The sequence below is a fragment of the Leopardus geoffroyi genome, chromosome D2, assembly GCF_018350155.1.
Source record: "Leopardus geoffroyi isolate Oge1 chromosome D2, O.geoffroyi_Oge1_pat1.0, whole genome shotgun sequence".
NCBI classification, from domain to species: domain Eukaryota; kingdom Metazoa; phylum Chordata; class Mammalia; order Carnivora; family Felidae; genus Leopardus; species Leopardus geoffroyi.
The window spans coordinates 81,030,529-81,049,371 of NC_059334.1; positions in this window are offsets into that span (position 1 = coordinate 81,030,529).

The following is an 18,843-nucleotide window of genomic DNA, read 5'->3' on the forward strand; positions in this document are numbered from 1 at the left end:
CACAGAATCTGAAGCAGGCTCCAGGCTCCGAGCCGTCAGCACAGAGCCCGACGCGGGGCTCGAACCCACAAACCGCGAGATTATGACCTGAGCCGAAGTCGGACGCCCAACCGGATGAGCCACCCAGGCGCCCGTGGTCCTACCCTTTCTTAAGGCTCGGAGCCAGTCACTGGGGTCTTGGGGTGACTTGTACAAAGACCCAGAAGGAGGAGAAGGATGAACTGAAGAAAGGCATCGTCTACGGAGTGGTTTCCACCCACCATGCCCCCTAGATGCGCTTTCCTCCTAGCTCTCTGACCAAAGGGGCGCCTCCCCTGGAGATGCATCAGAGAGCTTGTGACGTCAATCCGAACTGTCAGGACGCCTGGGTGGCCCAGTCGGTTGAGCGTCTGACTCTTGATTTCAGCTCAGGTCATGATCTCACGGTTGTGGGATCAAGCCCCGCATTGGGCTCCGTGCTGAGCAGGGAGCCTGCTTGGGATTTTCTCTCCCCTTCTCTCTTTGGGCCCCTTCCCCCGGTGCTCTCTCTCTCTCTTTCAAAATAAATAAAAAAAAAAAAAATTGAAAAAAATAGAATAAAATGGAACTATCCACCATTCATGCATACGTGCGCCGAAACTGGAGGCCCAGCATACAGGCCTTCCCCTGCATTGGCAGGGCCCCCGGGGGAGGTGGGAGGGGAGGCCCACTGTGTCCAAATGTTTAAAAGTCATTAACGATACCCTACCTGATACATAAAAATATGTTCTGCCCTCCTACCTCAACAAATATATCTTCATACCGAGAAAACAACACAATATTTCTATTTATTTTTATTTATTTATTTTTTTTTAATTTTTTTTTTTTCAACGTTTATTTCTTTTTAGGACAGAGAGAGACAGAGCATGAACGGGGGAGGGGCAGAGAGAGAGGGAGACACAGAATCGGAAACAGGCTCCAGGCTCTGAGCCATCAGCCCAGAGCCTGACGCGGGGCTCGAACTCACGGACCACGAGATCGTGACCTGGCTGAAGTCGGACGCTTAACCGACTGCGCCACCCAGGCGCCCCACAATATTTCTATTTATAAAGACACAGCTTTTACTTTCAGAAAGGCAGCCAAAATATCAAAGAAACTGACTTTAACTATTATTGTAAACGTCTAGGTGGTGGTGATGTTTGTGTGGGTGATAAAGACGAAATTCATAAATTATTCTGTGTGTGCGCTGCGATATTTATTTTTTTCTCTCCCGTATTGTAGCAAAATCATCATTTACTTGGTCATAGGCAAAATTTTCAGATAAGTTGTAGTCTATCGGCAGTAGTACTAAATGTAGACCAGCTTTTATTGAGCCATTGTAGTTCTGGGACGGGTCGTTTTGTTTGTTTTGAATTTCAATTTGGAGAAACCTCACTACGTTAAAGCAATAGCAACTGAAATTGTCAATAAAGTTACGAAAGAAATATTTAGATTCAGGAATGAGCTGTGGAGGGGCCCCTGGGTGGCTCTGTCGGTGGAGCGTCCGACTTTGGCTCAGGTCACGATCCCGCGGTCCGTGAGTTCAAGCCCCGTGTCGGGCTTTGTGCTGACAGCTCAGAGCCTAGAGCCTGCTTCACATTCTGTGTCTCCCTCTCTCTCTGCCCCTTCCCTGCTCATGCTGTGTCTCTCTCTGTCTCAAAAATAAATAAACATTAAAAAAATTAGGGGCGCCTGGGTGGCGCAGTCGGTTAAGCGTCCGACTTCAGCCAGGTCACGATCTCGCGGTCCGTGAGTTCAAGCCCCGCGTGGGGCTCTGGGCTGATGGCTCGGAGCCTGGAGCCTGTTTCCGATTCTGTGTCTCCGTCTCTCTCTGCCCCTCCCCCGTTCATGCTCTGTCTCTCTCTGTCCCCAGAATAAATAAACGTTGAAAAAAAAAAATTAAAAAAAAAAAATGAATACTGTGAATTGTATAATATTGCCCGGTGTGCCTTCACCACGGTGAGGACTGTATTACTTTGTGAATACCTTCCAATCCTGAATTAGGACATGAAGGAAAGGGGGGGAAAAAAGCGGGCACACAGGACGACTGGGGAATGACGCCTTCTCTTTGCACGAATCTGTTGTGGTTAGGCCATTTGAAGATTTGACAAATCGACCGATCTGTCTTTCTCTTGTCTTTCTCCACCTTTTCCCCTGGCCACATCCCTTCTGCTCTTGGAAGTCGTGTCTGTCTCCAACATTGGTAACGGCACAACCACAAATCTCCAAGGTGATCAGATTCAGCCACCTTCTGTTCAAGGACGGAAGCCAGGAATTGTGGAGAAAGCTTTCCCCGAGGGCTGACAAGGGTGTCCTGGGTGTGCGTGTTCCCAGTGATGATCTGCGCTGTGCCAGCATTGGGTGTAGGATCCCGAGTGGCCCGAACACCGTGCGCTCTTTAAGGTATGAGCTTTGCGTGTGTGTTTGTCGCGTATGAGGCCCCGGAAGGGGCCTGTTGCGTCTGGTGTAAAGACTTGGGAAAGACCCCTCTGTAGTGACAACAAAGCTGCTCTGTTTCCTGCAGAGTAGAGTGACAGAACCTGCTAGGTCCTGTGCCAAGCCCTCCCTTCCTCTCTTTCTTCCTTCTGGCTGTCCTGTCTTCCTTTCTCCTTTGAAATGGAGCCACACGCAAAGTGCAACACATTCCACCTGCTGTGTCCTAAGAGCACCAGGAGCGCACTGGAGAGCGGTACCCTGACTGAGTGGAGGAAGGTCAGGTTCAGGAGGACGTGGGGCTCCAGGGACTTGTCAGGAAGAAGGACCTGGGGGCGTTGGCCTCTTGAGATTCTCCCAGAATCCCACTTGAAGCTCAGCTCTGAGGATGGTTTATTCTCATTGTTATTGGCTCCCTAGAGTCCATCTGGGGCAGATGGAGGAGGCAAAGGTTTATTCTTTAAAGATGAGCTCAGAACACTCGACAGATCGAGCTTAAGGAAACTTTCTGTGACACTCTTTCTTCCGTACTGAGCAGAGGACTCACATTGTGGCTACCTTGTATGCTCCTTTCATTTAAAAAATACACGACTTGACTTTCTCCTTGCCAGGACCTAATGGTCGAGCCCAGCTTAGCCCCCCTGCGGTCAGATCCTCCTCTGGAAATGGGTACTGATGGCCTCTACGAGGCCAGCCAGCACAGCGTGAGCCCGGCAGCTCAAAAGATGGTGATTCTCTTCATCCTTCCCCTGTGAGTGAGGAAGAAGAAATGAAAACCAACCGAACCCAAGTGCATGTTGTATATATATATATATATATATATATATATATATATATATATATGCATACACACATAACCGTACCCACTTTGCCGGGTGTGTTAATTTCCTAAGGCTTTTGTAACAAATTACCACAAACTGACGGGGTTAAGACAACAGAAATGTATTCTCTCACAGTTCTGGAGGCCAAGAGTGAAAACGCAAGCCTGGCAGGGCCACGCTTCCTCCAAAGAATCTAGGGGAGGATCCTTCCTCTCTTCCTAACTTTTGTTGGCCGCCGGCAAGTTTTGGCGTTCGTTGGCTTGTAGACACATCACTTCCATCTCTGACTCTACTGTCTTCTGGACTTTGTCCGTGTCTCCTCTGTATCTTTGTGTGTCTTCTCCTCTCCTTTAAGGACACCACTCATGTTGGTGTTAGGGCGCCCCCCCCCCCACACAGTATGACCTCATCATAACTGACTGCATCTCCAAAGACCTGGTTTCCAAATCAGGTCACATCCCAAGGTTCCAGGGGGACATGAATTTCCGGGGGACACTGCTGAGCCCAGTACACAGGGTTAAGACAGAAAGCTAAGAGTCCATTATGAGATGCATCCTGAATTCAAAGACGTTAAATGGGAAAAAACACACATCTTAAACTCCATGAGATATGGTATCTTATATGCACATTCAAACGATTTAACAATGGCAGCACCTGGGTGGCTCAGTTGGTTGAGCTCCCGACTCTTGATATCAGCTCAGGTCGTAATCTCTAGGTCGTAGGATTGAGCCCTACGTCAGGCTCTGTTCTCTGCGTCAGGCTCTGTGCTGAGCATGGGACCTAGTTAGGATTCTCCCTCTCTCTCTCTCTCTCTCTCTCTCTCTCTTTCTCTCTCTCTCTCTCTCTCTCCCTCTCTGCCCTTCCACATGCGTGCACACACTCTTTCTCTTAAAATAAATAAACATTAAAAAAAAAGATTCAACAATGTAGGTGGGAAAAATACATTCTCAAAAATTGCCATGATAATCTTTTGGTGGTAGCCCCAGCTGCGGTGCCCCAGTTTTGATGGATTGGAGACACCCACATTCTCCAGAACAGTTAGTTTCTGGAAAAAGATTTAGGCTTAGGATGAATTGGCTCCGGTGGGAGATAAGGGTTGTGCGAATGCTTGCAAAAGGCCAAATATGGTACAAATAAACGTTAATGGATACACGAGTTAGCCCACTTTATGCCCTCAGGGAGGGATGTCCATCTACACACAAACGCAAGGACACGGACTTTGCAGAGCTCTATAAGTGCATTCCCCATGCGGAGGTTTAAATCACAGAAGCGGGGGCTCTGTCGTCTGATCACGACTTCCCATAATCTAGGATTTGCACAGTGTCTTGGAAAAACAAAGGACAGCGGGTCGCTCATTTCCGAAGGAGTTAATAGAATTTTATGCCTGGCCCGGGACCATATTCGTGACCTCCTCTAACCCACTTTTTTTCCCAAAGAGGCCAAGAGAGAAGGGGCTGGTTGGCCCTGAGTGGAGAGAGAGTTGGAACTGGAGTGTCGGCTTGAGGAAGAGCTGCAGAAGCTTCTGGGACGCTCGGTCCCGTGTTTGGCCCTCTCTGTCAGGCTCCTAAGGTCAGGGTGACACATTGAGTCTTCACCAACGGTGCTGCTAGGTAGGTATATTACTGTTCCCATTTTACAGATGGGTAAAGACAGGCTACTTGATGCAAGGTCTGGCTCAGTATCACACATTGGTGCTAAGTGGGTGACCCCAGAGCCCAGGTCTGGACCATCCCACGATTCTGGGCTGCTGGACAAAAACCATGAAGGGAGACTCGGCGTGTTAGGAGTTTTGCCAGCCTCCCCGTACCCTCCACCCCCAAGAGCTGAGCCAGGGTGAATGACAGGCATTTATTTCCACAAAATACATGATTTCACCCTGGCTGTAGATGCCACGATAAAAATTTCAAGTCAAACAACTGTCCTTTTAAGTAAACTAAGTCAATAAAGAGAATGTTTAGGGGATTATAAAAGCGGGGCGGGCATTGCGGATTATAGAGACGAAAGGCACAAAGCTGCGTAAGGCCTGGGATGGGGCGGAAGCTCCGTCCAGGAGGAGGACGGCTCTTGCCCTGTAGATGGGGACGCAGCAGCCGCTTTTGCTCTCAGAGTAGGTGACATTCGGCCTCTAACGATGTCCCATCGTTTCATTGCTTGTTTCCGTAGTGCTCCAGATGGGGGTTCAATCTGATGCCACCGCAGCCGTAGGGCGAGCTGTGGATGTCCGATTACTGAAAGGCTAACCAGATCCTTGTGCGTTCAGGGCGGCCACGGGTGTTTTGTTCTTGCTTTCTCCTTTCCTCCCCGCCGGCTCCTGGCTGCTGAAAATCCAATGAGTCAGTAACGATTCGTCCCGACGGTGAGAACGAGACAGTTTGGGGGATTACGTGGAGTGTGTAGGAATTACAAAACCATGTTCCACGTGGAGATCATGTTCTCGGTTGTATTCTGGAAGTTTTCGAGCACTTCATCAGAATCTAAATATAGAGCAGTCTACTCAGGCTTTGATGCAGCATCTCTTAAAATGTGAACGTGTCTCATTTTTCCTTTTCCACTTTTTTTTTTTCCAGTTTATTTACTTGTTTTGAGGGAGAAAGAGAGCATGAGCAGGAGAGGGGCAGAAAGAGAGGGAGACAGAGAATATCAAGCAGGCTCCACATTGTCAGCACAGAGCCCCGTGTGGGGCTTGAACCCATGAAAACTGTGAGATCATGACCTGAGCTGAAATCAAGAGGCAAGGGCTTAACCAACCGAGTTGCCCAGGCCCTCCTCCTTTTCTGCTTTTCAACCTCTGGCCTATTCATTTTCAAATAAAACAAAATTGTAAAGCTCCTTCCACAAATCACAGAGCAAAGCGGCAATTTGGAAAGGGGGGGGGGGTTCTTTTGATTAATGTTGATGATCTGGAAAGTCACTGCTATTAGCAATACTTTTTTTCAGTACGAAATATTACACTGAGAGAACATTTTTAGAGGTGGCAGCGCATTTAGCAATCAAAGGTCACTGCTATTTTAAAGACCTCTCGTGGTTATTTATACATTTGGTATTTATATTGACTGAGTGTAACTAATCAGGTGCATATTTTCAAATAATGATGCTAAAGTGTAATATTCAAGGGAGACATCATGAAAACATGAGGCAACCCTTACACTGGAAGTTTCTAAGGACCCTGCAAATATCAATTCTGAGTGTATTATCCACTAAGCTGATTACCTAGCACAGATTCCATTTGACCTCCAAATCTGCCAGGCACCAGAAGGCTGTCCCTTCAGCCTGCTGTGTCTGGTAGGGAACAGGGACAATTTCCTCAGGGAGTGTACTTGAAACATTACTCTTGAATCAACCAGACTCCAGAGCACTCATAAAAGTACCTTTGTCTTTTTATCCACCCTTCCCTGATTACTGTCCTGGAATTTCTCTTCTGCAAGCAGAAATATTTCTGGATGAGGGGCGCCTGGGTGGCTCAGCCAGTTAAGCATCAGACTTCGGCTCAGTCATGATCTCGCAGTTCGTGGGTTAGAACCCCACATCCGGCTCTGCTGACGGCTCAGAGCCTGGAGCCTGCTTCAGATTCGGTGTTTCCCTCTCTCTCTGACCCTCCTCCACTCTCACTCTGTCTGTCTGTCTCTCTCAAAAATAAATAAACATTAAAAAAATTTTAAATAATAATATGGAAAGTGGGGGAAGCAGACAGGGATACAATTAGAACAAGACTGGCCCTGAGTTGATAATTGTTGAAGCTGGGTGACGGAGCAGTGAGCTCATTCTGATCAGCCTGCGAGGAACATCCCCAATGGGTGGGGAAATCTCCCTGAATTAACCCAGGACAGGAACTGCTGGCCTGATACACATCTGAAGCTGACTGGATACTGTCAAAAGGGCTCTCCAAATCTGTCTGCACAGATTTACGTTCCTTCCGTCATGCATCTTGGGAAACCTGAGATTTAACATTTTTATCAGTCTGGTTTTTGTAAAGTAATATACCCCCCTGTTTCATTTGTGTTTTCCTCATCACTTTGAGAATCTTTTCTCCTTCGCTGGTTCTTCAGGATTTTTTTTTTTCCTCGTGAATTATCTGTCCATATTGTTCTGTAGATGAAATCATAGTGAGTTCTCTTTCCTCTCCGCTCCAAGCAGGAAGGGGCAGAAGCGGGCTTGTGCTAGCTTTTGAGAGCCGATTATTGATTGTCAAGAATTTTGCAAACTGGTTATCAAATATAGGTAGCTCAGAATCAGCCCCGAGGCTCCCACTCTCAGAGAGCTGGTTATTTTGAGAAAAGAGAGAAAGTGGGAGTGAGGGAGGGGCAGAGAGAGGGGGAGAGAGAGAATCCTAAGCAGGCTCCACACTGTCAGCAAAGGGCCCGACGCGGGGCTCGAACCCACGAACCACGAGATCATGACCTGAGCTGAAATCAAGAGTAGGATGCTCAACAGACAGAGCCACCCAGGAGCCCCCCCCCCCCCGACCTGCGCCCCCAAGAGGTGGTTTTTAAACCTTTTCCGGCACACCGCTGCTTGGCAGGACCCTGTGTGGAGTCTATTCCGTGGCCCCCTTTCCCTTCTGTGCGGGGCCCCATCATTTGTGGGGCCCAGGGCAATGTGAAAATGCAGGCTTCTCATTCAAAAGCAGGAAAAGAAGCCTTTCCCTTATTTGCCTGCGATCTCTCTCTTTCTGCCAGTCACAGCTTTCTTTATTTCCTAATTAATGTCATGTCCTCTTGGGCATGGGGATTTTTGTGGGGTGAATGCCAAATCCCATCATCGCCCGGGGTTTTGCCCGGTGACTTGGCACACAGGGCACGCGTGACCCACCTGGTTCCTTGGGTGCCTGTTCCCAGCACCCTGCCAAGAGCAAAGGCAGTGGCGGTCACTGCCGGGGCCAGGGGATTGGGCCGTTGACCACCTATCCTGGGAACGAAGCGGCATGGAGGGAGGCAAGGTGCTGAGTGAACCCGGGAGCATGGGCCGCTGACCCTTCACTCTTCATTTACAAAACGCAGATGCAGAGATGAAATTAATTCCGAAATTCCAGACAGCAACCAACCATGGAGTGTCACACTCCACGCGTGGGGCCTCCGGCGTGCAAGGCCTGTGTTGTGCGTTGGCTGCACAGCCCGAAGCCGGCCCCAGACCTCGCTGCAGCTGAACCCTTCCGCCCTGGAGCTGTAGGAACCTAGATGTGTCTTAAGTGCCACGGTGGTTGCAATCGAGGCAGGGAGCAGGTTGGTTCTGACAGTCCTTCTGGCATGTATTTACTGAGTAAATGCTATGAGATAGCGCTCTTCTGGATGTAAGGACAACAGCGAGAGAAAAATCCCAACTCCAAGGTGGAGTTTACCCTTCCAGTATAAGACATAGGCAATAAGTAAGATACCGTATATGTAATGTACATAGTTAAGGCTATGTTGGTGGTAGGTACTAATAAGAAAAATGAGGGGCGCCTGGGTGGCTCCGTCAGTTAAGCGTCCGACTTCTGCCCAGGTCATGATCTCGTGGTTCGTGGGTTCGAGCCCCACGTCGGGCTCTGTGCTGACAGCTCAGAGCCTGGAGCCTGCTTCGGATTCTGTGTCTCCCTCTCTCTCTGCCCCTCCCTCGCTCATGCTCTGTCTCTCTGTCTCTGTCTCTCTCTCTCTCTCTTTCTCAAGAAGAGAGACTCTAGAAGACGGTCTCTAGAAGACGGTGAGTTACAATTTTAGATGTTGGGGCTTGGGAAAGTGACATCTGAGCAAGACGCTGAGGTGAAGGAGGGCCACACCAGGCACCACATCCGTCCTTCGTGTCACCTTCGCTGTCATCCCAGCCAGGCTCCATCCGGATCACAGGAGTTGTGAGTGGTATGCACTACCACAACCTTTTTAGTTACAATCTGCCCGCATAAGAATTCAATTTTAGTTAGAAAGTTATTTTAAGCTTTGGAAATGTCATATAACAAATATTCTGGTTAGAATCTCCCTTTTTTTTTTTTTTTTTTTTTCCTGAAACTGTGATGTTTATGAATTCACTTCTCTTTGGAGCAGATACTTCATTTATTGTCATATTTTTAGAGACTTGGGAAAGTTATCTTTGGCGTCTTCTGAGGATTAAACACTTTTTGCTACGATCTTTTTCCCCCTCATTCTTTCAGTGGCTCACTAGGGTTTCTTCCCAAAAAAGAAAAATCGGGCGTTAAATAATAAAAACGTAAAGCCGCAGGAAGAGGAAAAAGAACAATTCTTCCGCATCGGGAAGTGGACTATTATTCCATCGGGCTATTTGCAAGAGAAAAATCCCAAAATAACAGTGGCTGCAAAAAGACAGCTAGATCTTTCCCACATACAAGATGTCTGGGGAAGCCAGACGGTGCACGGGCTGTATGTCTGCTCTGCCGTCCTCAAAACTACCTCATGGTTCAGGATGGCCGTAGGTGCTCCGGCCATCGCGTCCGTGCTCCAGGAAGGAAGATAGGGTGAGCAGAATGGCCTGTTTCCTTCCTTTTGGGGGAAATTTCCATCAACCCCCTCATAACACTCCCCCCGCGACACACACACACACACACACTGATTATGGGCCAGAGCTTAAAAACATGGCCACACCGGGGCGCCTGAGTGGCTCAGTCGGTTAAGCGTCCGACTTCGGCTCAGGTCACGATCTCGCGGTTTGTGAGTTCGAGCCCCGCGCCGGGCTCTGTGCTGACAGCTCAGAGCCTGGAGCTGCTTTGGATTCTGCGTCTCCCTCTCTCTCTGCCCCTCCCCTGCTCATGTTCTGCGTCTCTCAATAACAAATAAACGTTAAAGAAAAATACAGCCACACCTACCCCTGAGGGAGATTTGGAAATACAGGGGAGGCATTTAACTGAGTGATAATTTTGTTAGAAACTGATGTTCTATTGCTTGAGAGAGAAAGGAGAATGGATGTTGGAAAGAGTCTCCAACGATGTCTGCCACAACCTCCAGCCTCATTTTCTTTTTAAGTTATAAGGGCGATAAATCTCAGGAAAAGAAATCAATCTCTAACTCCTAGGGCCATGAGAAACTACATTTCAAAATGTTCTCATTCTAGCTTTTTAAAAATTCAGATGAGGGGCGCCTGGGTGGCGCAGTCGGTTAGGCGTCCGACTTCAGCCAGGTCACGATCTCGCGGTCTGTGAGTTCGAGCCCCGCGTCGGGCTCTGGGCTAATGGCTCGGAGCCCGGAGCCTGCTTCCGATTCTGTGTCTCCCTCTCTCTCTGCCCCTCCCCCGTTCATGCTCTGTCTCTCTCTGTCCCAAAAATGAATAAACGTTGAAAAAAAAAAATTCAGATGAGAAATTCCAACAGGGAATTTCGATTCTGTCATCTTCGTTGCTGTTTTGTGTACATTAACTTAAGTAGTGTACCATTTCTCCTGCTTTGGGATTTTAAGTCAAGTGAAAGAGGATTTCACTGCAGTTGTACAGAACTTTGTATTTTATAGGACAAAATATATATTAAAAATTTTTTTCTTTTACATTTATTTATTTTTGAGGAACAGAGAGAGACAGAACTCAAGCGGGGGAGGGGCAGAGAGGGAGGGAGACACAGAACCCCAAGCAGGCTCCAGGCTCTGAGCTGTCAGCACAGAGCCCAATGCGGGGCTCGAACCCACAAACCGTGAGCTCTCATGACCTGCGCCAAAGTCGGACGCTTAACCGACTGAGCCACCCAGGCGCCCCAAAATATATTTTTTAAAAATGCATCTGAGAAAGGAAATGATAATGGGCTGGTTACAATGTATTAGTTTGAGTTCTGGGCCCTAATATTGTCAGCTATCAGCTGTGCATGGCAACCTGGTGATTAAACTTCTTGGTTGGGGGTGGGGGGGTGGTTTCCTGTCTGATTAGCAAAGTTTTCAGGAATATTGTATTAACACAAAGCTCAATGTCCTTTCTGAGTCTCTCTGCTGTATTAACACATAGTTATCTCTGAGTTAGAGCAGGCTTCTCAACATCATTCTTTCCTACCTCATAACAGAGAAGATTCTTCATCTCTAATCCCCATTTCAGTGATGGAAATCCTGCAGACACACTCAAAGCTATACCATTAGCCAAAATCATAAAGGGACAGTCTATTTTATCCAGTAGCTGTGGAAATCCAGTTTAATTATTTAACATACGAGGATGGTGACATTCAACTCAGTCCAGGCTCCAACAAATCTTACCTTTTGTGACACATCATTTGATTCCAAAGAGACGTTGGTGGAGAGATGACCCATCAGTTGACGGACTTAAACTCTTTCCTTTCGCCTTAGGAAGCCTTTTCTTGATGACTCTCCATTATTTCACTGCGATGTGTCTGTACCACCTCTGACATTCATCTTTCCTGTGTTTCAGCTCGAGGAAGGATTAATGCAATTCTTTTTTATGGCATAAAACCATGCTGAAGTGGTAAAAGGAAAACTCAGACGTTCTCAGAATACACTGTCTTCGGGTGAAGTCTTTGCTTAGGCAAATGGATTCAAAATAGCTGTAATGGTTGCCTCCAGGTCGAGTTCTGGAAATATCCATTCTTTTGCTTTTGTTCTGCTGTGGTGTCTGTTGGCTGGAGAGTTTTCGTTTGTGCCTCCAGGCCCACTTGCTCTGTGTCCCTGGGGCAGACTGGCCTGCAAGGGCTGGGTCGATGGCTCCCTGGCCTTATGGTTACCACTTTGGTTTGGCCAGTAGGAGGCCCTCGGCAGAGACTGGAGGGAGGAGAGACAGGCCAGAATGTTTAGTCTGGCTCGTTCCTGTGTGCCTCAGGTTGACAGTGGCTGTGTTACTCTAGGAAGGCTCCTGCCAGGTGGCCCTCCCTACAACCTCTCCCTCCCCAGAGTCTGGTAGTGGCTCCCTATTACTGCCCTCTCAGGGCTGTTTCGCATCCTTGTTGGTTTTCTTCAGCCTTGCCCACGCTTTTTTTTTTCTTTTATCCCTAAAACAAATTTTTTTTTTTAAATTTTAAGTAGGCTCCACACCTAACGCGGGGCTTGAACTCACAACCCTGAGATCAAGAGGCACATGCTCTACCAACCGAGCCAGCTGGGTGCCCCTTGCCCACACATTTGTGAAGAATTTCAATTTTCCTACTGGAGTGTGCTATCTGTTTGTGCTTGGGACATTGATATGCAAGTCTTCTAATGACAACCTCTAGAGAATGGGGACAATAGTTATTTTGCCTCTGACTTGTTTTGGGAAGATGTTTTCAGTGAGAGTAGGATTTAGACAAGCTCTGCCCCCTTGGGCAATTTAAGTTTTTCCCGATGTTTGTTTTTTACTACCGGAATTGTGAATTGTTTACATTTTCACAAGAATGTAAAGAGGAAGGATGTAGTTCTGCAAGGCATTTGTACAGTTCAGTGAGTTCTCAAGGCCGGTTGCCGACATCTTGCTGGAGCTTCCAGCTGCTTGTACGTGGTGGTCTTACCATTCCTTTGTGGTCAGGGGCAGATGACTGTAGTACCGAGTGGGCCCTAATCTAGTCAGCACCTTCCTTCCCAGGCCCGTCTACCCTGCAGGGCACATGGAGCTAAGTCCCTTATCTGCTCGCTTCCTTAGCCCATTACTATCCTGCTTGCGGACCCTAACATTTCAAGGGAATGGCTTGGCAGGCAGGGCTCCTGAAACAAAGCGCTCTGACAACGATGCTAATCACCTTCCTGAAAGGTGGGGTGATACGGGGGCACCTGGGGGGCTCAGTCTGACTTTGGCGCGGTTTGTGAGTTCGAGCCCCGCGTCGGGCTCTGTGCTGACAGCTTGGGAGCCTGGAGCCCGCTTCGGATTCTGTGTCTCCCTCTGTCTGCCCCTCCGCTGCTTGCACTCTGTCTCTTGCATTGTCTCGAAAATAAATATACGTTAAAAAAAAAAAAAAAAAAGGTTGGGTGACAAGTTCACTTAGTTTGAGCACGTTCTTTTCTCAAGTTCATCACTGAATGAGTTGGCCTTTAGGCTGGGCACTTGTGCTGTTTCTCATTTTCCCCACAGCTGGGAAGCCTCTTATTTTATAAGTGCAATGCGGCCAGTCATCTGTGATCTTCTGGCAAATTCTATCTGCAAGGACTGCTTCTTTTTGTTGCTGTTGTTTGTTTTGCGTTTTTGTTTGCAAAGACTGCTTCTTGAAAAAAACTAATCTTAACATTAGAGAAGGCATTGATATTTAGTTTGTGTTTTTTAAGTTTATTTATTTATTTTTGAGAGAGAGAGAGAGAGAGAGAGAGAGAGAATCCCAAGCAGGCTCTGTGTTGTCAGCATACAGCCCAATGCAGAACTCAAGATCATGACGTGAGCCGAAGTCACTCAACTGACTGAGCCACCCAGGCACCCCATTGTTTAGCAATCTTTAAAAAGAAAACAAGATAGAGGTGGTTCGTGAGTTCGAGCTCTGCATCAAGCTCTCTACTATCAGCGTGGAGCCTGCTTCAGATCCTTTGTCCCCCTCTCTCTCTGCCCCTCCCCTGCTCTCTCTCTCTCTCTCTCTCAAAAAGAAATAAAAACATTAAAAAAAAAAAGATTGCTAAATGAGGGGCACTTGGGTGGCTCAGTTAATTAAGCATTCAACTCATAATTTCAGCTCAGGTCATTGATCCTAGGGTCATGGGATTTAGCCCTGAGTCGGGCTCCAAGCTGGGCATGGAGCCTGCTTGGGATTCTCTCTCTGTGTGTCTGTTTCTCTCTGTCTCTCTCTTTCTCAGGGCACATGGGTGGTTCAGTAGGTTGAGCATCCAACCCTTGGTTTCAGCTCAGGTCATGCTCTCACGGTTCCTGGGATAGGGTCTTGCATTGGGCTCTGTGCTGACAGCACAGAGCCTCCTTGGGACTCTCTTTCTCCCTCTCTTTCCGCCCCTCCCGTGCTCACGTTCTCTCTCTCAAAATAAATAAATAAAAGGAAAAAAAAATTCTCTCTCTTCCTCTGCCCCTCCCCTGCATACACTCGCTTCCTCTTGCTCTCAAATAAAAAGATTGCTAAATGCAAAAGTGTATGTGTTAGATATAATTTTCATCTGCATTCATTTATGAGACTTGACATTTAAAATTCTGCACAAGATACTGCATAAGATATATAAATTACAAACCAAAAAAAAAAAAAAAAAAAAGAATCAAAAGGAAATACCAAACTATTCTGAGTTCTTGAACAAAATTTCAATGCATTAGGTTTGGGAACTAGAATCATGGTGGTTGAAAATGGCCTGAAGTGTAAAAGCAAGAAAGCAAATTTAATTCATTCAGTAAATATTCCTTGGGCACCTGTATGTGCCGAAGACCATGCTAAGTGCTCAGGATTTAAGAGCAAATCAGTCAAAATATCTACGTATATTTGTTAGGTAAACTCTTCACCCAACGTAGGGCTCAAACTCACGACCCCGAGGTTAAGAGTTGCACGAACCACCGACTGAGCCAGCCAGGCACCCCAAACAGTCAAATCTCTAAGATACAGAGATGATGTTTTCTATTCGTCGTGAAAGCTGTAGACTCCAGGTCACGTATGGATACCAGCCAGTGATTCCCTTGGTTATAGAATTCATGTTTTACTTGCTATGTGGAACATTTGAATAATTTTGTATTGGTCACAAAAGTACATTTCTGTCTGACCGGCCCCCTCTTAATTTTTAGCTGGTGTAAATTTCCAGCTTCTACAAATCTTCCACATTGAAGATGACTGAATATTGCATACTTTGTGGTTTCCTCCTAGCTATGAAGCTACAACACATCCTTCTCTGTGGTCCACAGCGTGAATTTACATAGTGTTCTTGAAGCCAGTGAAATCATTTGCTTGAATCATTCCCACTAATGTAAGAAATACTTGAATGACATCACGAATGCTTTAAAATATTTTGAAATATTTTTAGACTGTGGTCTCTGAGATGATTGGAAGGAGAGGAATGCAAAATATTGTGGCATTCCTAACTTTTGAGATAATTTGTCACTTTAGCGTTTGGCAAAGCAGCGAACTATTTTCAATTCCATGAGCGTTACATAATAAGACATGAAAGAAAGTATTAGATTCTAGATCAGAATGGTTTTTTCCTGTGTGTGTGTGTGTGTGTGCGTGCGTGCGTGTGCGTGCGTGCGTCTGTGCGTGTGCGTGTGCGTGTGTGTATTAGGGGTGGTGGTGAAGGTGTCATCTTGTCAGTGCCGAAATGGGAAGAGGTTTGTAAAAACTGTAAACTGGATAAAATACCTCAAAAGCGGGTTAGATTTAAAGCACATTTGAGATTGATCAAGTATCAGTCCTGCTTTTCACTTTTTCAAAACTTCCTCCTTGGGACCCATCTTGCCCCTCATCTTCCTCACTATGTCCTGCCTCCTCTCCTTTCCTTGCTCAGCTAATCATATTTACCCGTAAAACACAGCCTTTTCTTTGCATGTGTGCTTTTGGAGGCAATTGCCTGGCTTGCCTATTGTGTGTCCTCTATTAGAACATTAGTAATCAGATTATTTTATACAGACTTTGCCTTTCTGTCTTGAGAAATGAAGAAAATTCAAACTTCATTAACTAGATTTGGGTCTCAACCTTTTTTTTTTAATTTTATTTTTTATTTTTTAAAATTGACATCCAAATTAGTTAGCATATCGTGCAACAATGATTTCCGGAGTAAATGCCCCTTACCCACGTAGCCCATCCCCCCCTCCCACAACCCCTCCAGCAACCCTCAGTTTGTTCTCCATATTTATGAGTCTCTTCTGTTTTGTCCCCCTCCCTGGTTTTATATTATTTTTGTTTCCCTTCCCTTATGTTCATCTGTTTTGTCTCGTAAAGTCCTCATAGGAGTGAAGTCATATGATTTTTTACTTTCTCTGACTAATTTCGCTTAGCATAATACCCTCCAGTTCCATCCAGTTGCAAATGGCAAGATTTCATTCTTTTTGATTGCCGAGTAATACTCCATCGTATGTATGCATATATATACATGTAGATATATACCACATCTCTTTTATCCACTCATCCATCGATGGACATTTGGGCTCTTTCCATCCTTTGGCTGTTGTCGATAGTGCTGCTAAAAACATGGGGGTGCATGTGTCCCTTCAAAACAGCACACCTGTATCCCGTGGATAAATGCCTAGTAGTGCAATTGCTGGGTTGTAGGGTAACAACCTTTTTTTTTTTTTTATGTCGTGGGCATTTCAGAATGATTTCTTAAATGCATAAAATAAATGAGATAACTTTATTTCGATTCAATTGGTTTCCTTGTTACCAAATGTTATAATATCTGTAACATTAAGCGCTTTTAAAATAACATATTATGGGTGTCTAGGTGGCTCAGTCAGTTAAGCAGCTGCCTTCGGCTCAGGTCATGATCACGGTTGGTGGATTCGAGCCCCACATCAGGCTCTCTGCTGTCTGCATGGAGTTCGCTTAGGATCTTCTGTCCCCTTTCTCTCTGACCCTCCCCCACTTCTCTCTCTCAAAAATAAATAAATAAACATTTATAAAATAACACATTAAATAATAAGGCTAGTGGCAGTCTAATGGCCACCATGATTTTATGGTTGTGATGGGAATAAACTGTACTTCGAGATATCTGCAATTGTAATGTGTTCTAAGAAATCTGTGATTTCTGTTGGTGCCAAAGCCACAGGTTACCGTGGTTTGTTGACTTATGTTGACAACTGATGTGAATGCTACATTTCAGTTAAACATTAGTGGAAAGAAAGCTGTATTTTCTTCCCATCTGCAGTCACAGACCCCTCCAGGGAATGGGGAACCCCCCCCCCCGCACCATCCCTGACTGTTAGCCCCTTGGCCCAGCACACAACACAGTGCCTTACATGGAGTGATTCCTCATTAAATGTTATCTGAATTGAGTGATAGCAAGGAAATTGATGTTTATCCAATACTTACGATTATTGCTAGGACTTCTTGCCTCTAATCTCACTGAATCTCCAATTTCTTGCCAGAGCAACCCTAGATTTGTCAGATGAGGAAATGGGGACCCAGAGAGGATAGCTGTGTGGCAGACAAGAATTTAAACTCTGGTCTGTTTGACTCCAAAGTTCACATCTTTCCACCTCACATTGTTGCCTGTTACGTAAAATCTTTTCTAGGTCCAGAGAGTAACACAAGGGAAGTTGTTTCAGATTATTCGATGTCTCCAGACGTCTTTAAAAGACTCAAAAAACCTTCAATTGTCTTGCGACTCAGTGAGTGTAAGTTACAAGCATACCTAGTTGAAGGTGTATGAAAATTTCTTTATCTAGACGTAGGATGATCTCGTTTCCATGAGCATAAATTCTTACCCATGGAGACGAGACTAGTTCCAGCATGGCCAGGAGTTGGTTAAATAAATGAGCCGTATTCTGTTTGATGCCTAATACACATACCCTTTCATGAGAGATTTTATCCCAGGCAGGTTTATGGTTGGCGTCCAGAAGGGTCACAGGATATATTCCACAAAACAGCGTCATTTATTATATGAAAATGGATCGGGCAATATGGCCGAGAATTTGTTCTTGTAATTCGTTCTCGCATTTCTTTTGAGGGGAGCTCACCAATTTTATAAAACGTGCTTCAGAGAAGCACAGACCCCCACCCCCCACGCCAACAGACCCTAAGCTAGCTGGACGTGTTGGCATTTCCTTCAGCAGGGCGCCTTCGATTTTCCTCATTTGGAAATGTCACCCCCCCTGGGTGGCTTCTGAGGTCTGGCCTCCCGGTTCTGGGCCTGACTCTGGGCTTCCCGGCCTCGTTGGAGAAAGTGGTTCTTTGTTGCTCTTCTCCTCCATCCTGCTTGGTTGGCTTCCTCACAGCCTTTGTCTCAACATCCTTGGTCCTCCTTCGGCTCCAGGCCCAGCCCTGAGCAGGTGACCCGCACCTGCTACAGGCAGGAGGACAAAGGGTATGCAGTCCGCTTCATCACCTCCCTCCGGTCAGAATCGCCCTTCGGCTCTTTCACAACTTCCTCTCCTCTCCTTGCAGAGAAAGAAAGGGCCCTGCCGCCTGCCGAGACAAAGCACTGCGCTCCGGTTGACCTCCCTATTGGATCCGAATCACTTTCTCCTTCTTCACCTTCTCTCCTCTGTGTACAAAAGTACACGGATACGCTTATTCTTTTAAAAATATGTGGGGGCGCCTGGGTGGCTCAGTTGGTTGGGCGGCCGACTTCGGCTCAGGTCATGATCTCGCACTCCGTGGGTTCGAGCCCCGCGTCGGGCTCTGTGCTGACAGCTCAGAGCCCGGAGCCTGCTTCGGATTCTGTGTCTCCCTCCCTCTCTGCCCCACCCCCGCTCATGCTCTGTCTCTCCCTGTCTCAAAAATAAAAATTAAAAAAAAAATAAAATAAAAATATGTAAAAGAGGGGCGCCTGGGTGGCTCAGTCGGTTAGGCGTTCGAGTCATGATCGCACGGCTCTTGAGTTCAAAGCCCGCGGCGGGCTCTGTGCTGTTGGCTGTTGGCCTGGAGCCTGCTTGGGATTCTGTGTCTCCCTCTCTCTCTGCCCCCTCCCCTGTTCACGCTCTCTGTCTCAAAAATAAATAAACATTAAAAAATTATTTAAAAATATGTAAAAGAGGGGGCACCCGACTGGCTCAGTCTGTTGAGCATCTGACTTGAGCTCAGGTCATGATCTCAGGGTTCATGGGTTTGAGCCCCACGCAGGTGGCTGTGCTGACAGCTCAGAGCCTGGAGCCTGCT